General features: G+C 40.5%; 1 long non-coding RNA gene across 1 annotated transcript in view; it reads right to left on the bottom strand.

Moving 5' to 3' along the window:
- The window catches only part of LOC148108402 (uncharacterized), a 41741-nt gene extending 18345 nt beyond the window's left edge, over positions 1-23396 (bottom strand). Inside the window, exons 1-2 of the long non-coding RNA XR_015727954.1 lie at positions 23300-23396; positions 2077-2235 (exon numbers count right to left, since the gene is read on the bottom strand). This is a non-coding gene — a long non-coding RNA (uncharacterized LOC148108402). The remainder of the gene's footprint in view (positions 1-2076; positions 2236-23299) is intronic.
- Positions 23397-23748: the final 352 nt, after the last annotated feature.

Here is a 23748-nt window from a genome sequence, read left to right as displayed (position 1 = left end):
TGGTGTGGTTGGGGGTTTTGAGGCCACAGGGTAAATGGGTGTATCTTCGTCTATGCAACTGAATGGTTAAGGGAGAAAAAGTTAAATGTATCCAGCCAGCACCTTAAATGGGACCAATGTTTCCAAATCTTTTTTTCTGTATGGTTTCAGGTTAGAGTTTGCCGCAAGAGAACCTGCATAAAAATTTGGAAGCTGGAAGAGAAGCCCAGCTATTACTTTTGGACTGTCACCATGGTTAAGTGCAGTGGGTTCCAGCTTGTTCTAGCCTCCCGTACTCTAAGACCAGCTCATCTATCCAAGTGCTGGCCTTGAGGACCAGCAGCTGCCCCAGGTCCAGCAGCAGATGCTGGCTGTGGGCTCCCACAGCCTGTACAGGCAACAGCTCCTCATGCATTTCTCCATCAGCTTCCCCTCTGCATCCCACTTTGACAGCAGATGTACTTCTCAGGTGACTATCTGATCTCACTCCTCCTTTCCAAACTGCACTTCCCAGTTCCTCCCATCATTGTGTAAGGTCTCATTCCCAGTCCCTTATCCCCGAGCTCATTGGGGCTCTACTTCTCCAACTGAACCTGAATTGATAGAATCATTTCCTTTTGATGCTGCACTCAGCCCTGAGGAAAGGGAGGTTTCGATAGGAAATAGAGGAAGGAATCTTAAAGCTGTGGCAATATTGGAGGAGGTGAGCCTGCATGGGACATAGTGGGCAGTTGTAAGCCACAAGGGCAGTGAGGACCCACATGGTGTGGGGGATCTAATGGCCATAAAGAGGAGTGTGTCAAAGGAAAAATGGTTTCTGCTTCCTGCTTTCACCAGGACCCGCCTCTGATGACAGCTTACTCAGTCTGTTCTGGCTGTCAACGTGGCTTGTTGAACAATGGCTCATAACAGATGATGCTTTCATCCCCAAGAGAGAAACAGAATCAGAGAAAATGTACAAAGGCAGGAGCAGTGGGAAATAGAACACTGAGAGGAAAGTCACACAATGCATTCATGAATCTAGAAGAAATTTTAGGAGTTCCTTTTGTGGCAAGTTCCTTTATAAAACATCTTGATTTGTTGTCTTCATATTTGGGATCATAGAAGAAATAGTTATAAGTAGATCTGTCCCTTTTTTTATTAAAACTATTCCTGAGAATATTGTCTATTCCATTGTTTGTGGTCCTATACGTAGGGATCCATGTAAAAATTGTCCTTTCAGCGTTCAAAAATGGGAAGAAATGTTGAGTCTTCCAATAGTCTGGAAAACATTTATAAGGCAAGGAAAATATGGTATCAATTTTATTTTTCTTTTTTGCCTGGCTACCAGGAAACTCAGAGATATGTATTCTGCTTGAAGGAGGAAGTGTTCTTTAATCCAACTTGGTATTGTCATTCTGTGCTTGGTTCCTTTGAGAATCTGCAATTCCCTTTGACACAGAGGTACTTCTCAGGTGACTATCTGATTTCACTTCTCCTTTTCAACCTGCACTTCCCAGCTCCTCCCATCACTGGTATTATTATGTGAACCCTGAAAGGACAGCAGATTGCTTGAGGCAATTTTGTCTTTATTGAATTTGTTAAAGGTCTTCCCTCTTACCTTCTCCTGGGTTTGGGAGACAACCTAGAGAGGAAATACTTTAGTTCTGATACTTGACATCCTTCCTTTCCATTCCACCCAAGAAACTAACATGATTCTTGACCGAGAGGAAGACAAGGGAGAAGATGGTGAAGTTTGGATGAAAAAATCATCCTTGTGCATGGGTTATAACCATTCATATGGTTATTTTCATCCTGAAATACAACTAAGATATGGAACACCTATAAGATTGCTCATTTGTGTGGAACTGTCAGGAAAACCTTAGTGGTTTGCTTCTAAACAGTCATATGATGAATGTTTTTGTAGGTTACCATAGAGACCATGGATTGTTCTATTGGTTCCTCAGCTTTTTCACTTTTAGGTAATGATCTAGTTAACTCAAAAAAAAAAACCCCAACAAACACAAAAATAGTTTTCCAATAGAATCATATATAGGTGATCATATTCTTTGCTAACTTTTTGAAAATGTAGTTATGTAATTTGTAATTAAAAATTACCTTTATAGGGGTGTCTGGGTGGCTCCGTCAGTTAAGCGTCTGCCTTCGGCTCAGGTCACAATCCGCAGGTGCTGGGATTAAGCCTTGTGTGGGGCTCCCTGCTCAGTGGGGAGCCTGCTGCTCCCTCTGCCTGCTGCTCCCTCTGCTTGAGCACTCTCTCTGTCAAATAAATAAATAAAATCTTTAAAAAATACCTTTATATAGAGAAAAGTTTGTTATGACAACAGACTGAATTCCCATTTGTAGGATTGAAGTCCCTACGTCTAATCATACAATTCTATCTTCAGGCTACAGGAAAGTGGATTAAAATCAGCGTGAGTGATTTAATCTGAAGCTCTGAAGGAAATTCAACTGGTTCCAGATAATGGGAAGATAATAAATGTCAAGGAAAATTCAATCTCACTTCATTAGTGAGATGAAGGACGTGGGTGGCACAGTTTGGTTTCACCATCAGGGAAATGACGAGATGTAGTGTAAACACATCATCGCAAACCCAAACACACAGCCGCGTACAATGAGTGCACCAAAGCGCAGCACACTCACAATGTAAGCACCGTGAGAGCAAGTTCCTCTTCTGTTGTGATATTGCCAAAGAACACCATCTTGCAGTGTAGGTACTCGAATATATGTCAAATAAATAATTTGAAAATAAATGATATAGAAAGATACCAGTATAGGAGAAAATACCACTCTGAAACAGCACTTATTCTCCATAACTGCTTTGTACTCTAAGAACATACAGAATATTAATTAAATATAATAAGTCCTGTGAGATGATAAGCCAAGACAGCAAAATGGGTTGAAGAGACTGCCGAACGAAAGAAAAGTTAATTCTATTAGATATGTAATTAATGAACTCAATATGGTTATGAACAGTCATGACTGGCAGCCAAACTTTGGTGGAGAGGCTAGAGATAACGCAGAGAAAAGAGAGAAAAATACTCTAAAACAAGAGAGGCAATGACAGACATGCAGGAGAGCAAAGACAATCCTTTGAAGGCTTTGAAGCAGAGACTCTAACACACGAAGAGAAAGAACCCTCAGAGACACAATCCAAAAACGTTGCCTGGAGATAAAAGAAGAACAGAATTTTCAGGCACAAAGGGCAGATCAGATACTTGGAAAAGCTGATTAAACATGATGGCAGTCAAAGCATAGCTATAGTCCGAGTTATTTAACAACTTGAAAAATGAAGAGAGACTATTCAGGTGTCCAGGAAGAAGCAGGAGGGGTAAAGAGTTAGGCCGGGCTCCGACTTTTTCTCAGCGACACTCAAAGCCTAGGGACTATGAAGCCATGTCTGCCAAGTGCTGAGGGAAACCAAGTGTGACCCAGGAAGGTGTCCTTAGTCAAGTTCTTAGTAAAATATAACAGAGACCGTCAGACATGCTCAAACACGAGAGAAGTCAGGAAGGGAAGCACGCATTAGCCATCAGCCCTTCTTGGAAAACTCTTTAAAGGTAATCCATTTAGCCAAAAGACGAAACAAAATAAGGAACCCAGGAAGAACACTGGGGTCAAAGTCTCATAGTTCATTTAAATATGGGGAGACTAAGGCTGAAGAGTAAAAGGAATTACGGTTGCAGAAAGGAGTGGGAATAGTAGAAACCTCAGTAAAGTGAAAATGATGTGAGAAAAAAAATATTAAGTGGGAAAGAAGAGAAAGAAAAAAAGTGTAGCTGTGCTAATACTTACGTGTTCCAGTGCAGGGACAGTGGATAAATCAAACACGTGTATTTAAAAGATGCATAATATTCCAACCTCTTAACGGTCTTCACTATCTTTATTTATTTATTTTTTAACCCTGGGCCCAAAAGAATCCTGTAGCAACTAATATTTCTTAAGGTGAAAAATCATAAATCAAAAATTCAGTATTTCTTTCAACATCATTTTTTTTGTATGTTAAATTCAGGTGGAATTAACCCAAAATTCCAGTTTTTGTTTGTTTATTTGTTTTCCTTTTCAAAAAGCAGCTCGTGTAGCTTGAGCCCAGTCACATATAATTTGTTCTGGGTGCCAGGCTTGAATAGCTTGCTCTCTCTCTTTTTTTTTTTCTTAAAGTAGGCTTTGGAGCCCAATGTGGAGCTTGAACTCATGACCCTGAGATAGAGAGTTAGGCCCTTAACCGACTGAGCCACCCAGGCTCTTTTTTTAGTAAATCTCTTTGAGCAATACTTCTTACCCACTGTGGGCATAGACAGAGGGCTGGAAAAATGATCACCGAACAATGCTAGCTCACTGCAGGGTGAGACTTTTAAGTGATTTATTCTTATTTGGACTTTCTGGTGTGGCTTAAGATTTCTATAATGTGCAGGATTTTAGATTTTTATTTTGTTTTATTTTTAAGATTTATTTATTTGAGAGAGAGAGAGAGAGCGAGCAAGAGAGAGAACAGGAGCAGGGGGCAGAGGCAGAAGGAGAGGGAGAAGCAGGCTCCCCGCTGAGCAGGGAGCCCGATACAGGGCTCAATCCCAGAACCCTGGGGTCACGACCTGAGCTGAAGGCAGACACTTAACTGACTGAGCCACCCAGGTGCCCCTGCAGCAGACACTTCTAATGTCGGTGGGGGTGTGCTTGTCCTGAGGCCCGGGGGCAGGACAGCTTGCATTACCTCTTGAACCTGCTACAGATCCCTCTCTTGCTCTGGCCCCTCCACGAGTCCATTCTGATATAAACCCACAAACAAACAAATAGGGGAGAAAGGAATACTCTTTCTTTTAGGAGAAAGCCAACTGAAACGTAGAAGTGATGGAATTAAAAGTCACCATTTGGCAACCATAATAGTAACAAATGATGCAGCAAGAATCATCAACTCATACCAAAACTAAGACCAGTGGGAGAAAGTTTGAGGAGTAACAGATGATTTACATAGTCTCAAAGTTATCTTCCCATAAGATACTTATCAACGACAAAAGGGGAAATGCTAAGTGCAGTGGAGACGCTGGACACACACCACCTTGACTGAGTGAGGAAAGTTAACATCACCAGGATGCCTGGGTGGCTCAGTCGGTTAAGTGTTTGCCTTCGGCTTGGGTCATGATCCCAGGGTCCTGGGATCGAGTCCTGCATCAGGCTCCCTGCTCAGTGGGGAGACTGCTTCTCACTCTCCCTTTGCTGCTCCCCTTGCTTGTGCGCTCTGTCAAATAAGTAAATAAAATCTTTAAAAAAAGAAACTTAACATCACCAGTTATGGGACATATTAATACGAGGTGCCTCTGCATCAGTTTATGGTATTCCGACCTAAAGTAGTCAACCTGAATTTAATCTTGAGGAAATTTCAGGCAAACCCAAAACAGAGGGACCTTCTGGTGGTGTGGGCTGGATTTAGTCCTCCCCAAAGATATGTTGAAATCCTAGTCCCTCAGAACGTGACCTTATTTGGAAATAGAGTCATTGCAGATGTAAGTAGTTAAGATGAGGAGAAAAAACACAATAAGAAGAAAAACAGGCGCACAGATATGTGAAGGGAGAACATCCATGAACACAGAGGCAGAGCGCGAAGGGCTGCATGTGCAAGCCAGGGAGCACCAAGGACTTCTGCCACCACCAGAAGCTGGGCGTGAGCAAGGAAGGATCCTTCCCCATGAGTTTCAGAGGGCGCAAAGCCCTGGTGACACCTTGATTTTGTACTTCTAGACTCCAGAACTGTGGGATAATAGATACTGTTGTTTAAGCAACCTAGTTTGTCATAATTTGTTACAACAGTCTTAGGAAACAAATACATCTGTGCTTGTCAAAGGTCAATGTCATGAAACACAGAAGGAAAGACTGACTTTTCCAGATTCAAGGAAATTAAAGAGATGTGACTACTCAACATAGCCCATGATATGGGATTTTCTGTTGTCCTAAAGGACCTTATTGAAACAACTGATAAAATCTGAGTAAGGTCTTTAGAGTGGACGATAGTGTTATTACCAACGTTAATTTCTTGATTTTGATAGTGGTACTGTAGTTATTTAAGAGAAGTTCCTTCGTTTTAAAGACATATTCATTAATTAATGATAAAGGATGATAAGGATAAAGAAACATCATGCCTGCAACTGACTTTCAAATGGCTTAGAAATTCCATCACAACTGGTCAATCATCAAACTTTACATCAAAAACCAGGGATGTACTGTATGGTGACTGTATGGTGACTAACATAATATAATATAATATAATATAATATAATATAATATAATATAATAATAATATAATAAAAATATTTTTAAAAAAGAAATTCCATCACATTATTTTGGGGGTAGTGACTAACTGATTCTAAACTTTAAGGCGAAAGACCCAGAATAGGCAACACAATACTGAAGACGCAGAACAAAGTGAGAGGATTGACACTACCTGACTTCAAGAGTTACTATCCAGCTACAGAAATCAAGACAGTGTGGTTTGTGAAAAAACAGGTCAGGGGAACACAATAGAGAGCGCAGACACAGGCCCACGCAAAGAGAGTGGACTGATCTTTGGCAAGGAGTGAAGGCAGTACAATGGAGGAACGAATGGTGTTGGAACAAGTGGACATCTGCATTGGAAAGAAATGAATCTAGACACAGACCTCACACTCTTCACAAAAAGTACATCATAGACCTAAAAGTGACATGCAAAACTATAAAATGCCTAGAAGAAAACATAGGAGAAAATCTTGGGTTTGGTGATGAGTTTTTTAGATACAACATTAAGAGTGTGATCAATGAAAGAAAAATTTGATAAGTTGTTCTTTATTAAAATAAAAAACCTCTGCCCTGCAAAACCCACTGTTGAGAGAATGAAAGAATAAGTCATACACTGGGAGAAAATACATGTAAATCACATGTATAGTAAAGGACTTTTATCCACAATAGAGAAAGAACTTTTTTTTTTTTTTTCCAGAGAGAGTGTGAGCTGGTAGAAGGGCAGAGGGAAAGAGAGAGAGAATCTTAAGCAGACTCCATGCTCAGTGCAGAGCCCGACGCAGGGCTCAATCTCATGACCCTGAGATCATGACCTGACCCAAAACCAAGGGTTGGATGCTTAACCCACTGAGCCACCCAGGCGCCCCTAGAAAGAACTCTTAAAACTCTTTGATAAGAAAACAGCCCAATTAAAAGAGGGGCAAAGGATGGGAAGATACCTCCCTGATGAAGATGTACTGGTGGCAAAGAAGTGCACGGAAATGTACTCGACACCATAAGTTATTAGCGTATCACCAATTCAAGCAACAATGATGTACTGCTACATTAGAATGGCTAAAATCCCCCAAGCTGAAAATCCCAAACACTGACAAGGATGTGGAGTAGTAGGAACACTCACTCATTGTTGGTTGGGAATGCAAATGGCACTTGGCATTGCTGCTTCCACCTCAGAAGACCGTTTGGCAATTTCCTACAAAGCTAAACATGGTGTCACTGTATGATCCAGCAATCATGCTCATAGATATTTACTTAAATAAGTCAAAAACTTATGTCCAGACAAAATCTGCACACAGATGTCTATAGCAGCTTTATTCATAATTGCCCCAAATGGAAAGCAACCCAAGATGCCCTTCAACAGGTGAATGAATAAACAAATTGGTGTATCATATTTCATCCGTACAATAGGGTATTACTTTAACAATAGAAAGAAATGAGCTATCAAACCACGAGAAGACATACAGGAACTTTAAATTCATATTGCTAAGTGAAAGAAGGCAATCTGAGAAGGCTACATACTGCGTTTCCAATTATATGGCATTTTGGAAAAAGCAAAACTGTAAAGACAGTAAAAAGATCAGCGATTGCCAGGGGCTCAAATAAGGGGGAAAGGATGAATAGAGGATTTTTAGGGCAGTGGACTATTCCAGTGACACTCTAATGGATACATAACATTGTGCATTTATCAAGACCCATAGAATGTACAACAGAAAGAATGAAGCCTAATGTTAATTATGGACTTTAGTTAATAATGTGTCAGTATTGCTTCTCTAATTGTAACAAACATACTGCACTAATGTGAGAAGTTAATAATAGGGAAAAATTTGTGGGAGAGAGAGTATATGGGAACTCCTTGTACAATCTGCTCAATTTTTCCGTAAACCTAAGCCATTAAAAAAAATAAAGTCTACAGGGTGCCTGGGTGGCTCAATCAGTTAAGCATATGCCTTCGGCTCAGGTCATCATCTCAGGGTCCTGGGATTGAGCCCTGCATTGGGCTCCCTTCTCAGCTGGGTGTCTGCTTCTCCCTCTCCCTCTGCTCCTCTCCCTGCTTATGCTCTCTTGCTCTCTCTCTCTCTAATAAATAAATAAAATCTTAAAAAAATAAAGTCTACCAATTAGAAATTATTACTCAATTTAATGAATTTGAAGTAGTAAATTTTTAAAGTTTTTGTCTCAATGTTTGCTGGTCAAAATTTCTAAAGCAAAGTATACATTTATTTTGTCTTTTTATTTATAAAAGTAAATAATTTTTTTACTTCAAGATTTTATTTAAATTCTAGTTAATGTATATGGTAAAATTGATTTCAGGTGTAGAATTTAGTGATTCATCACTTACATATAACACCCAATGCTCATCACAACAAGTGCCCTCCTTAACACCTATCACCCAGTTAGCTCATCCCCCACCTACCTCCGTCCATCAACCCTCAATTTGTTCTCTATAGTTAAGAGTCTTCATGGTTTGCTTCCCTCTGTCTTTCTTTTCCCCCTTCCCCTATGTTCATCTGTTTTGTTTCTTAAATTCTACATATGAGTGAAGTCATATGGTATTTGTCTTTTTCTGACTGACTTACTTCTCTTAGCATAATATACTCTAGCTCCATCCACATCATTGCAAATGGCAAGATTTCATTCTTTTTGATGGCTGAGTAATATTCCATTATATGTATACACACCCCACATCTTCTTTATCCATTCATCAGTAGATGGATATTTGGGCTCTTTCCATAGTTTGGCTATTGTTGATAATGCTGCTATAAACATCAAGATGCATGTACCCCTTCGAATCTGTATTTTTGTATCTTTTGGGTAAATACTTAGTAGTGCAATTCCTGGATCATGTAGTTCTATTTTTAACTTTTTGAGGAGTAGTTCTATTTTTAACTTTTTGAGGAACCTCCATACTGTTTTCCAGAGTAGCTGCACTAGTTTGCATTCCCACCAACAGTGCAAGAGGGTTCCCCTCTCTCCACATCCTCACCACCACATGTTGTTTCCTGTGTTGTTACTTTTAGCCATTCTGACAGGTGTGATGCGATATCTCATTGTGGTTTTGATTTGTATTCGTCTGATGATGAGTGATGTTGAGCATCTTTTCATGTGTCTGTTAGTCATCTGTATTCCTTTGGGAAAGTATCTGTTCATGACTTCTGCTCATTTTTTAAAAAAATATTTTATTTATTTATTTGACAGAGAGAGAGACAGTGAGAGAGGGAACACAAGCAGGGGGAGTGGGAGAAGGAGAAGCAGGCTTCCCGCTGAGCAGAGAGCCTGATGTGGGGCTCGATCCCAGGACCCTGGGATCATGACTTGAGCCAAAGGCAGACGCTTAATGACTGAACCACCCAGGTGCCCCTCATTTCTTAATTGAATTATTTATATTTTGGGTGTTGACTTGATAAATTCTTTATAGATTTTGGATACTAACCCTTTATCTGATATGTTATTTGCAAATATCTTCTCCTATTCTGTAGTTTTTCTTTTAGTTTTGTTGATTGTTTCCTTTGCTATGCAGAGGATTTTTATCTTGATGAAACCCCAATAGTTCATTGCTTTTCTTTCCCTTGCCTCCAGCAACATGTCTAGTAAGAAGTTGCTACAGCCAAGGTCAAAGAGGTGGCTGCTTGTGTTCTCTTCTAGGATTTTGACGGTTTCCTGTCTCACATTTAGGTCTTTCATCCATTTTGAGTTTATTTTTGTGTATGGTGTAAGAAAGTGGCCCAGTTTCATTCTTCTGCACATTGCTGTCCAGTTTTCCCAACACCATTTGTTGAAGAGACTGTCTTTTTTTTCATTGGATATTCTTTCCTACTTTTTGAAGATTAGTTGACCGTAGAGTTGTAGGTCCATTTCTGGGTTTTCTATTCTGTTTCACTGATCTATGTGTCTATTTTTGTACCAGTACCATACTGTCTTCATGACTACAGCTTTGTAATATAGCTTAAAATCTGGATTTGTGATGCCTCCAGCTTTTTCTTTCTTTCTTTTTTTTTTTTTCTTTTTCAAAGTTGCTTTGGCTATTTGGCATCTTTTGTGGTTCCATGCAAATTTTAGGATTGTTTGTTCTAGCTCGGTGAAAACTGTTGGTGGTATTTTGATAGGGATTGCATTAAATGCATAGATTGCTTCAGGTATTATGGACATTTTCACAATGTTTGTTCTTCTAATTCATGAGTATGGAATGTTCTTCCATTTCTTTCACCCCCTTAGTTAGGTTTATTGCTAGGTATCTTATGGTTTTTGGTGCAATTGTAGATGGGATTGATTCCTTGATTTCTTTTTCTGCTGCTTCATTATTGGTGTATAGAAATGCAACAGATTTCTGCACATTGATTTTATATCCTACAACTTTGCTAAATTTGTGTATCAGTCCTAGTAATTTTTTGGTGGAGTCTTTCGGGTTTTCTACATAGTGTATAATGTCATCTTTGAATAGTGAAAGTTTGACTTCTTCCTTGCTGATTTGGATGCCTTTTATTTCTTTTTGTTGTCTGATTGCTGAGGCTAAGACTTCTTGTAGTATGCTGAATAGTAGTGGTGAGAGTGGGTATTCCTGTCTTGTTCCTGGACATAAAGAACCTGCCATCCTTTCCCCATTGAGGATGAAATTAGCTGTGGGTCTTTCACAGATGACCTTAATGTTGTTGAGGTACATTTCAACTATACCTACTTTGTTGAGGGTTTTTACCAAGAATGGATGCTGTATTTTGTCAAATGCTTTTTCTGCATCTATTGAGAGGATCATATGGTTCTTATCCTTTCTTTTATTAATGTGGTGTATCACGTTCATTGATTTGCAAATATTGAACCATCCCTGCAGCCCAGGAATGAATCCCACTTGATCATGATGAATAATTCTTTTAATAAACTGTCAGCTTCAATTTGCTAGTATCTTGTTGAGAATTTTTGCATCCATGTCCATCAGAGATATTGGCCTGTAATTCTCCTTTTTAGTGGGGTCTTTGGTTTTGAAATAAAGATAATGCTGGCTTCACAGAATGAATTTGTAAATTTTCCTTTCATTTCTATTTTTTGGGAACAGTTTGAGAAAAAAGTATATTGCATACAGGCCTACCTCAAGAAGCAAGAAAAGTCTCAAATACACAACCTTACTTTACACCTAAAGGAGCTAGAAAAGGAACAGCAAATAAAGCCTAAAGCCAGCAGAAGAAGGGAAATAATAAAGAATAAAGGGCAGAAATAAATAATACAGAAACAAAGATGATAGATGGTTCTCCATTCCCTCACTTTCAATCTGCAGGTGTCTTTAAGTCTAAAATGAGTCTCTTGTAAGCAGCATATAGATGGGCCTTGTTTGTTTTTCTTATGCATTTTGATACCTGGTCTTTTGATTGGAGCATTTAGTCCATTTACATTCAGAGTGATTATTGATAGATATGAATTTAGTTCCATTGTGTTATTACCTGTAACGTTGTTTTTCTGGTGATGTTCTCTGTTCCTTTCCAGTCTTTGTTGCTTTTGGTCTTTTTTCCCCCACTTAAAGTGTCCCCTTTAATTTTTCTTGCAGGTCTGGTTTAGTGGTCAAGAACTCCTTTAGCTTTTGTTTGTCTGAGGAACTCTTTATCTCTCCTTCTATTCTGAATGACAGCCTTGATTGATAAAGTATTCTTGGCTGCATATTTTTACCATTCAGCATGTTGACTATATCATGCCACCCTCTTCTGGCAAGTTTCTGTGGACAGATCTGCTGTGAATCTGATCTGTCTTCACTTGTAGGTTGAGGACATTTTTTCCCTTGCTGTTTTCAGGATTCCTTCCTTGTCTGTGTATTTTGTGAATTTGACCATGTTATGTCTCGTTGATGGTGAGCTTTTGTTGAATTTAATGGGAGTTCTCTGTGCCTCTTGGATTTTGGTGTCTGTTTTCTTCCCCAGATTAGGGAAGTTTTCAGCTATAATTTGCTCAAATAAATCTTCTGCCACTTTTTCTCTCTCTTCTGTTCTGAGACTTCTATGATTAGAATGTTATTACAGTTTATGTAGTCACTGAGTTCCCTAAGTCTACGTTTGTGATCCAATACCTTTCTTTCCCTCTTCTTTTCAGTTCATCATTTTTGATAATTTTATCTTCTATATCACTGATTTGTTTCTCTGATTCATCCATCCTCGTTGTCATGGCATTCATTCGGGTTTGCATCTCAAGTATAGCATTTTTATTTTTTGGCCTAACTAGTTTTTGGTTCTTTTATCTCTGCAGTAAGGGATTCTTTAGTGTCTTCTATGCTTTTTTAAAGCCCAGCTAATATCCTTATAGTTGTTGTTTTAAATTCTGATTCAGACATCTTACTTATATCTATATTGATGAAATCCCTGACTGTTACTCCTTCCTGTTCTTTGTTTTGGGGTGAATTCCTCCATATCATCATTTTGTCTAGGTCACTTTTTTGTTTTGTTTTTTTTGTTTTTGTGATTGTTAGGAAAGCCTGTTATATTCCTGCTCCTTAAAGTAATGGCTATATTAAGAAGAGGTTCCCCCCCTCCCAAAAAAGAATCTAGATCCTGTTTCCCCTAGAGCTGAAGCTTTGTACCACTCTATGATCAGAAGACTTGGTGTAAATAAGGGGTTTGTGCTGGTCTTCTGGGGGAAGGGCCTGCTGCGTTGATTCTCAGGGGGACTTGTCCTAGTGGAAATGTGCCTGCAGGGTGCCGAGGGGTGGGGCTCAGTGTAAGCAGCTCTGGTCTCCACTGGGGGTTGCTGTGTGGCTCACTGAAGTCTGTCAGTGTTAATGGGCTGAGGGTGGGGGGGAATGGCATTGCTCTGCTCTTCCACCCCGGAGCGGGAAGTTCCTACTGCCACTCTTCAGGAAGCCTTCACAGAAGAGTAAACGGTCACCCCTCTTGTGTCCCCAGCTTCTGTCAGATACCTGCCTTCATCCCATCTGTCTGAGCCATCTATTTGCTGGGTGGTACAGTACTCCCGTGTTTTATCTCAGGCACACAGCTTGGTTTCAGAACTCCAAATTTTAGGAACCTGGCCTGGTGTGGACCCATTCTGATCCTCTGGGGAAGGATCTCGCCTCACTTTTGCTGTTTGCCACTCTGTCCCAGAAAAGCAGTCACACTACTGTGCAGCATTTCGGAGTTCATGATAAAGCACAGCATAAAGCTGGCACTAAGGTTTGTTACCCTTAGCTGGTGTCTCTGTTCCTACACTTGAGAACTGGACAGCATGTTGGTGCTACCAGTTCTTTTGTCCCCTGTGAGGCCATGCCACTCCAAGAAGGGGAACTGTCTCTCCTCATACAACCCAGGGGTCCTCAGAGCACACTGTCTGCTCCTGGACCTCCACTCTCCTTCCCCATAGGAGCACTGCTATGCCCACCAGGCATCACCCTGGCGATGGTGCAGACTTCTAAAACTTTAGACTTTGGGTTCTGCTCTTGTAAAAAACTTGTGATTATTAGCTGCTCTAGTTTTGCTAGACAATGGTTTTGGAGAGGTGTTTCTCTTGTGTAATCCCCTGTGCACCACTTTCTCTCTGTTTCTCTCTCTTTCCTCTCTCTGAGATCAAGGCTCCCTCCCCTCCACAGCACCTGTGATTCTTTTCTCCCTGGAATCACGTTCTGCACTTTTTACCTTCCATGATGTGGCTTCTTTTCTCTCTCTAGTTCTGCAGTTTGTTCTCTCAGCATTCAGATCAATTTCTTGGGTGTTTGGAATGATTTGATAATTATCTAGCTGTGTTTGGCGGATGAGGCAATCCAAGGGTCCCCCTACTGCTCCGCCATCTTAACTTCTTCCCCAAGTATACACGACATTTAAATGCTTTAACTTTAAGGTAATTTTTTTTTGGGTAATTTTGTAGCATTTATACTTCTGAAGTTAACAAAGTTTAAATCTGATAAAAATGTATCTAGGATGTTAATATTTGTGAAATCCGATGAAGGGTATATGGTAATTCCTTAACTATTCTTTCAACTCTTCTATATCTGAAATTATGTCAAAATAAAAAGAAAAGAAAAAGAAAAAAGAAAAGAGAAAAATACCCCAAACCCAAAACCTTGTAGTCTTCTGAGTTACTGAGTTAATAGTTCACAGCCTGAATTGATTTGTGTTGCTTCTGAAAATCAAGCTTTGTGCCTCTTTCCTCATGGTGGCTGATATAAATTACAACATATACTACTCACTTTAGAAGGTCTATCCCCAAAACCCCAGATCATTGGACCCCTAGAGGCTTTACCTGTGTGGCAGTCTTCTGAATGTTCTCAGGGCTTATTTCCCATCCTCTGGCATGCAGGTGCCTTACTGAGGCACCTACTTGCTAGCTAGCTCCTTCAGGCCCACAGGTCCAATTAGCATTATGAAAATATGAAATGGATCAGCTTGGTTCTATGGGTCCTTCTAGACTATATAATGACCTTGTATAGGACAGCTGACATAGCCTAGGCAGTCCAGTAAAGGTATACTGTTGTCCCTGCCAGGAGGGGCAGAAGAGGACGGGGAGAAAAGCATTGGCTAGGTCAGTAGTGGCACAGCAGGGGCCAGAGCTGCATAGATTTGCTCCAGTAAAAATATGACCTCTGAAATCTTTCTGTGATTCACCCCACCATTTGATTACTTTGTGATAATCTGCAAGTATTCTCCATGACCCAGCTGACTTATGCACTCACCAAATAGGTGAGCTAATTGTGGATATGGTAGCAAACAGCACCCTGCATCATCAGGTCTTTTGTGGTGGCACTAAGCTCTCATGGGGGCAGAGAAAAACATTTATAGGAGGCTTGCACACTGTAGAAGCTTGATAAATGGTAGCCGTCAAATCATTATCATCATCATCATAATCACCGTCATCACCACCATCATCTTTGTTGTTGTTGTTGTTGTTATTGTTTCAGCCAGACCAGGGCCAAAATTTACATTACCATTTTCCTTTGTAAAGTACCAAATTTCTTTGATCACCGATCCTAAAAGCACATTGTTTCATGCTTGAACATCTCTGAAATTAGGATATGAAAACAGTTGATGGTGTGTTATTGCTGTCCAGTGGGATTAAAATTGGGTTTGTTCACAGAGGATTTCTGTTTGCTTCTGCCAGTTTCTTGGAAGCAGAGACAGTTTACCTGGAGCCAATGAAACTAAAGCTTCAGGGTCCCTCCTTTGTGCGTCTCTTCCAAAGCCCAGCAAGGGGCTGTAGTCACAACTTCATATGATCATATGTTTTTTGTAAAATTTGCAAGAATAGTTATTTTGTATTCATTTTTTTAAAAGATGGCCCCAAATTATATAAGCTTTGGGCTCTGCCTCTGCCTGGGAATTCAGTAATATGAGACCACTTTAGGCGAAATTCTCTGAGGTTTTTGAACTGTACAAGTAGTCCCACAGCCTGCATGAGAACCAACTTGGGGTTCAAATGATTAGGGAAGAATTTTCCCTCTCTCCCCCCAGTGGCAAAGTTGAAACATGCAACTTCCTTTACCCCACTCTACATGTTCCTTTCCTGCTATTTCTTTTCCATAAATTTCTCATTTACTCCTCTCCTAAGGCCTATAGTGTCTCAGCTGAATCTGAGGTCTCCTAGTAGATTTCCATTTGAAGTGGTTTTATTTCCTAGTGTTACATCCAGTGATGGTACATCTTATACTCAGTGATGCCTTAAGTTTCATGAACATAGTATACAATGGGACCCTCAGGCTGGGACCAAATGAGACCAGTAGACTAGCCTGTGGAGCTGGATCACACTACCCCCTGGATGTCCCTCTTATAATCTGGGGAGATTAGCCCAAAAACCTAGGAGATATTTAGGAACTTTGAAACAGATACCTGGTCATACATCCAACTGGCATGGGGCTGAGGACAGAATATGAATTCAGTCCAAATATGGGATTCATGTATGTCTGAGGAACTGAAATGTTTGGGGGTGAGTCTTGATGAAGCTGGATTAAGGGAGAATCTATGGAACCTTGGAGAGAAAATCACTACAAGGGAGAGAAGAGACTGGCAGAACAATTCAGTTGAGCAAGAGGGGGATAGAGGTAAGATCGTGGTGGCCAATTTTGACTCAGCTCACCCCTTCCAGGGCTTGTGTTTTAGGGGGTCAAGGAAAGGAGTGGGATGTGGCATGAGACAAAAGCTTTAGTCACAGAAGGCTTAAGTGCTCTGTGAGGGGAGCTCCTTCCAAAATTACTGGTTGTGAGAAGCAGTTCTGTGGAGTGGAAGGATTATTTGAGCCATGTGGGATGCCTGTGAAACTGCTGGAATGGTGGCCACTCTATTTACACCTGCCTAGGATACTCTGGGATACCCACCAGCTAAGCATTTCACATATATCTGAGGAGGTGGAAGCAGGACTTCCTACAAATAAGCTTGCAAACATCTCAGTAGTTTTCACAAACTATACATCTCGCCCACCTCTACTCAACCTTTATCTGCTCTGTCCAAGCAGTAGCCACCAGCCACATGCAGCTATTGAGCTCTTGAAATGTGGCTAGTGTGACTGAAGTAATGAATTTTAAATGTTAAATAATTTTAATTATTTAAAAAAATTAAAAATAAAAGCAGTAAAAAATATTTGTCCTCTAAAACAAGAAACATTTAAAAAGGGTTTTTTTTTTATATTTATAAATTTAGAGTTGATTTTCAGATATATCCAATACTTTCTTAAACATGATGCTAATAACATGGAGTGGACACAAGAGTTAGTGAATTTACCTAACTTGGACAAGTGTGGTTTTGAAACCAATATGCTTTTGCCTCAAAGCCAATAAACTCTTCTAAAAAAGATGAACCAGTTTTGTTAATATAGATCAAAGGAAAAAATATAAACATCAAAGGAGAACAATATTTTGGTCCTCAATTCGGTTATTGAAAAAATTTTAAGTATGTTTGGAATAACTTGGGTTTGTGAATCTACTTTTTCAACTATAATTTTTTTTAAAGATTTTATTTATTTATTTGTCAGAGAGAGAGAGCGAGAACGAGGGCATGAGCACAAGCAGGGGGAGCAGCAGGCAGAGGGAGAAGCAGACTCCCTGCTGAGCAAGGAGCCTGATGTGGGTTTGGATCCCAGGACCCTGGGATCATGACCTGAGCTGAAGGCAGATGCTTAACTGATGAGCTACCCAGGCATCCCTCAACTATAAATTTTAAAATCTAAATATGGATCAAGTAATCTGAAGAAAATTTAGTATCCAAATTGAGATGGAGTATAAGGGTAAACTATAAGCCTGATTAGAAGACCTAGTACCAAAAAAAAAAAATCTAAAATATCTTTATAATAATTTTAAAATGTCAATTATATGCTGAAATGATAGGACTTGGAGTATATTGAGGTTAGTAAAATGTATTGTTAAAATTAGTTTCACCTGTTTCTCCTTGACCCTTTAAAAAATGTGGCTATTAGAAAATTTAAAATTACATACATGGCTTGGATTCTATTTCTATTGGACAGAGCTGATCTGGATTATTTAAAGGCAGGTCTACATTTTGCACTTCTCCATATCCTTGGCACCTACCATGATGTTGATGTGGAACAGGGGCTGTATAACTGTTTTTTGAGGAAGAGGATTTAATCCTGGAGAGGAGAGAGTTTTCCACTACTGAGCACGAACTGCCAAGATTAAATTCCCCAAACAATATGCAAAACCACAATTTCACTTCCCCAGACAGTTATTACCCTACCTGTTTCTCTTGCCTATTTTCTCTTGGTCTGTAGTAACTAAATGATGAGGTGCTTAATCTACCACTGGTCTATTGATTCCTGCCCTTTTGTTTCCCTCTCAAAGTACCCATAGCAATACTGACATAAAGGGAATTGGTGACATCTTGTCTTGTTTGCCAAGCCGGCTTTTTTTTTTTTTTAAGATTTATTTATATGAGAGAGAGAGAAAGAGAGAGAGCAAGCAGTGGGGAGTGGCAGAGGGAGAGAAAGAGGGAGAGAGAATCCCAAATGGCTCTGTGCTGAGCACAGAGCCAGAGGTGGGGCTTGATCTCATGACCCTGAGAATACGATCTGAGCTAAAATCAACAGGCAGGGGCACCTGGGTGGCTCAGTCATTGAGCATCTGCCTTCGGCTCAGGTCATGATCCCAGGGTGCTGGGATCGAGCCCTGCATTGGGCTCCCTGCTCTGCAGGAAGCCTGCTTCTCTCTCTCACACTCCCCTTGCTTGTGTTCCCTCTCTCGCTGTATCTCTCTGTCAAATAAATAAATAAATAAAATCTTAAAAAAAATAATAAGATAAAATCAACAGGCAGACACTTAACCAAATGTACCACCTAGGCACCCCTGCCAAGTAGGCTTTTTAATTAAAAATTGTGAACCTCATTTAGGTAGGTCATCAATAAGAACTTTAGCTGTAGAAACAAAATGAAACAACAATAAAAAAGCCAAAATACCTATTGTTTGTCCAGAGAAATTCAGGAGTTTGTGGCTTATCCACTTTGCAAAGCCCATTCTCCTAAAATGCAACATATCTTTTGTCTTCAATCCCAAAGTTACACTGAAAGCTTGACTGCTTATTGTGTGGATTGTCTTCCACTTTTCAGGAGGAGAAGGAGAAAACAGACTATATTCTCTTGGGCATGACAGGCAAAGTTGGGTTTTCTGTTGATTCTGCAGCATGCACATCTATGCTGGGATCTACTCCAGTTCCTGCTCAATCTATTGTTCAAAATAACTGGTCTATATGATCCAATTAAGCCAGTCACTTCAGCTGAGAAAGTAGTATGCTTTCTTCACTCAACTAGCAGATTAATTTCTTGAATGGATTGGACCTGCTGTGCTGTTGTGTCAGGAGACTAGGTTTTCAATCAAGACTGGGCAAGAACATGGCCTGGGTCACCCTTCCCTTTCTTGTGATATCCGAGCTAGAAATTCTGGACAAATCTTCATGAATCACTTGAGGTCAGAAAGCTGTGCTGAATGTGAGTATGAAGTGTTTCTCACTGATTATGATTAGGGTTGTCTGATAATTTTTAAAAAGATTTTATTTATTTGTTTATTTAAGGGAGAGGAAGAGAGAGAGATAGAGATAGAGAGAATATGAGCAGGAAGAGAGGAGTGGAGGGAGAGGGAGAGAGAGAATCTCTCAAGCTGACTCCATGCTGAGCATGGAGCCCAATGCAGGGCTTGATCACATCACCCTGAGATCATGACCTGAGCCGAACCAAGAGCCAGACGCTTAACTGACTGAGCCACCTAGGTGTCCCACCTGATAATTTTTTAGTAGAAGTACGTCTGATGTAATATGTGGGACACATTTCTACTAAAAAATTATTCATCACTTATCTGAAATTCAAATTTACGTGGACATCTTGTATTTTATTTAAGTCCAGCAACCCTAGATAAGATGCCAGAATTGCCCCAAAGAGGCACCATCCTCTTTTGCCATTTATCAAAACAAAAAAGATGATGTAAGAGTTTATGAAAGAATATCTGTGGTACAATACCATCAAAACAATAGCATAGCTAGGAATAAATTTAACCAAGGAAGTGAAAGATCTCTACACTGAAAACGTTGATAAAAGAATCAAAGAAGACACAAATACATCAAAAGGTATCCCATGCTCATGGATTAGAAGAATTCATATTGTTAAAATGTGTATACTACACAAGGCCATCCATAGATTCAGTGCAATCCTTATCATGATTCCAATGATATTTTTTACAGAAGCAGAGAAAACAATCCTAAAATTTATATGGAACAAGAAAAGACTGCATAGCCAAAGCAATTCTGAGAAAGAACAAGCAGGAGGCATCACACTTCCTAATTTGAGGTTATATTATAAAACTAAAGCAATAAAAACAGTATGGTATTGGCATAAAACAGACACATAGACCAATGGAACAGAATTTAGAGCCCAGAAGTGAACCCACACATATATAATTGATTAATATTTGACAAGAGAGCCAAGAATACTCAATGGGGAAGACATAATCTCTCCAATAAATGGTGCTGGGAAAATTGGATATTCGTGAAAGAATGAAACTAGACCCATTTCTTAAATCCGCTTACAAAAATTAACCTGAAATGGACTAAAGACTTAAATGTAAGACTGAAAACTATAAAACTCCTAGAAGAAAACATAGGGAAAAACTCCTTGACATGGGTCTTGGCAAAGACTTTTGGATCGGACACTGGAAGCTTAAGGAAAAAAATTAAAAAATAAGTAAGTGGGACTCCATCAAACTAAAAAACTTCTGCATAGCAAAGGAAATCATCAGCAAAAGGAAAGACAACTTACTGAATGGGAAAAAAATATTTGCAAACCATGTATCTGGTAAGAGGTTAATATTCAAATTACATAAAGAACTCACACAACTCAATAGCAAAAAAAAATAGTTCAACTAAAATTGGGCAAAAGTGGGGCTCCCAGCCTTTCAAGGCTGTCATTTCCTAATGCCCCTGGACCCTACCAAGGACCACAGACAGGACATAGGGTGCTGTACTCTGGCATGGGAACAGGGGAGGCTGTGGCAACATCAGCCTTGGGGTGCCAGGCCCCTGCCCTACAGATACTCAGCACACAGAGACTCATTTCCAGCGACCCAGCACCATATCCCACTAGCACTTCAAGACGATGTCTCAAGAAGAACAGGAATTTGGTTTAACAAAGTCAAAATGTCAACTGGCCAGACAAGGGCATATCCAAGGAGAGATCATATCTGCTTTCTAATCTACTTGAAGACTTGTCCTGAAGGGGGACCGTATCCACCCCGGCACTGCCACCTCAGTCCTTCTGGGAACAGAGCACCCTTTCTACGGAAGGACCTCACTTTGGAGATAAGACTACTCAGTGAAAGTCCCTGCTCACAAACTGCAAAACGTTAGATCTGTAAGCGTAATAGGCCAGCTGTAGTCATCATGCCCCAGCAGCTCCGATGGTGAGGTGTATGTGTTAGTGCTTCATTACTTAGAATGTCAAACAGGTGACTTTGCTCTCCTGAGGAGTAATATCAAATCTCCATTAGCGCTTGACTTACCCTTGCCTTTTTTTTTTTAAGTTTTATTTATTTAAGTCATCTCTACACCCACTGTGGGGCTTGAACTCATGACCCCGAGATTAAGAGTCACGAGCTCTTCCAACTGAGCCAGCCAAGCACCCCATTCTTGCCTTTTTATGAGAAAATGCTCCTATTATGGCTGCTGCTGGCTCCTTACACTGGCATCACACGTTTCCTCAAAGGGCCCCTGCAAATTCATTTGTAATAATTGGTAAACGTGAATCTTATGCTAACAGATTGGGATCACATAGTTCTGTGCAGATAGAGTTCTACAAATTAGTTTCCCTTATAGCAATGTTAAAATCATTCATTTCTTTATCTTTAATAGCCAGAGTCCTATGTTGATTTCTGCATTTAAAAAAAAAGTGTTTTTTTGTAGAGAGAGAGCACGTGTGTGCACGTGTACGTTAGTGGGGGGAGGGGCAGAGGGAGAGGGAGAGACTCTTAAGCAGGCTCCACGCCCAGTGTGGAGCCTGACTCAGGGCTCCATCTCATGACTCTGAGATCGTGACCTGAGCTGAAATCAAGAGTCAGAATCCTAACCAACTGAGCCGCCCAGGCACCCCGTTTCTGCAACTTAAAAAAATATATATATTCAACCTTGGAAGCAGTGTAAATATCTGCTAATAGCTAAATTAGCAAATTACAATTTAAAAAAATGGGCAAATGGCGTGAATAGACATTTTCCCAAAGAAAATAGATGAGTGGCCAACAGGTTCATGAAATGATACTCAACATCATTAATTGTTAAGGAAATGTAAATCAAAACCACAATAAGATATCACCTCACCCCTGCTAGAGCGGCTAGCACCAAAAAGACGAAATGAATGCTGGCGAGGATGTGGAGGAAAGGGAACCCTTGTGCGCTGCTGGTGGGAATGCAAACTGGTGCAGCCACTGTGAAAAAATGATGTGGAGGGTCCTCAAAAAATTAAAAATAGAAATACCATATGATCCAGCAATCCCACTTCTGGGACAATATTCAAAGGAAATGAAAACACTAGGTCAAGGAGGTCTCTGCACCCCATATCCATACAAGCATTATTTACAATAATAGCCAAGACATGGAAGCAGCCCAAGTGTCCTTGGACAGATGAATGGATAAAGAAGTTGTGGTTCATATATAGATACACACACACATATACCCAGAGGAATATTATTTAGCCATAAAAAGCAGGAAATTCTGTCATTTGCAACAACACGGGGACCTTGAGTGCATTGTGCTAGTGAAATAAAGCACACAAAGACAAATAATGTATGGCCTCACTTGTTTGTACAATCCTAAAAAACAAACAAACAATCTCCCAGAAAAAAAGATCAGATCTATGGTTAGCAGAGGTGGGAGGGGGTGGGTTGGAGGAAGGTGGTCAAAAGTTATAAACTTCCGGTTGGAGATAAGTACCAGGGTCTCCCATACAGCGTAATGACTCACTAGAGCTAACACTGCTGTAAGGTAAGTACAAAAGTTAAGAGAGTAAACCCCAAGAGTTCCCAGCACAAGGAAACAATATATTTTTCTTTTTCTTTTTCTATGTCTAAAGGAGATGATGGATGGCTAACTTACAGTGGTAATCATTACACGATACGTATGTATGTCAAATCAGTATGCTATCCACCTTAAGCTTGCACAGTGCTGAATATCAATCACAGCTCAATAAATCTGGGGGGGGGGAAGAATATCTATGGGGTATTTGGAGATCATCAGAGACCAGCATGGGGCTTGATGATTCTTGAAAACCCACAGAGATTAGATCTGGAGGTCTATTTTCATGCCTTTTATAATACACTGAATTCTTTGAAGGGGTCCTGCAAACTGTAATGTGCTTCTCTCCCTGTTTTGTTTCTCCCTTTATGTGCACACGCAGACTCCCCAGGGAGACAGTAAACCCACCCGGCAGAAACTGCCTTCTGTTTCCTGGTGTTCTCAAAGTCCAGCAAAATGTCTGGGCGCCAGGAGGTGCTCAGAAGTGTTGTAGATGACAATGAAGGTGAGTTTGTTCTTGCTCTGAAAGCCAAAGAACGTTCTACCAACCTCTCTGGGTGTTTACACTGAGCTCCAGAGCTCAGTGGGGTGAGGCCAGAGGCCGGTGGCGTTACCTGGTCTGGAAATAGCTCGCGTCTGTGCTTTTGGAGGAGTCCCTTGGAAGCCCTTCTCTGGTCTGCTCCAGAACAAATGGTCTGTCCTTGACACCAACACAAGCGGCAGCCTCCCCTGCCACCTGTCAGCGAGCTGCTGCCAGGGTGTAATTTTACCGGATGTGGTGAGAGGAAGCCCGAGCTCAGTAAGGCCCTGGCGGAATCAGAGGGCCAGCAGCGCCTTTTCTTACCTGTTAATGAAGCCTCATTAGAAGCAGCGAGAAACCATGCTGCGAACTGGAAGCACTGGTCTGCCTTGGCTCTCCCTGCCAAAGGATGATTAACTTAATGATTTATGGCAGCTGCTCTTCGAGATTAGGGAGTGGAGGAGACGGAGTGTGTGCGGCCCGGCGCAGCATGCTGGCTGGTGGAAACGCAGGAGGGTGTGCAAATCCGTTCTCTCCGTCCAA

The sequence above is a fragment of the Ursus americanus genome, chromosome 20, assembly GCF_024610735.1.
Source record: "Ursus americanus isolate L20-20 chromosome 20, mUrsAme1.1.p, whole genome shotgun sequence".
Taxonomy (NCBI): domain Eukaryota; kingdom Metazoa; phylum Chordata; class Mammalia; order Carnivora; family Ursidae; genus Ursus; species Ursus americanus.
This window is presented reverse-complemented; position numbering and strand designations above follow the sequence as displayed.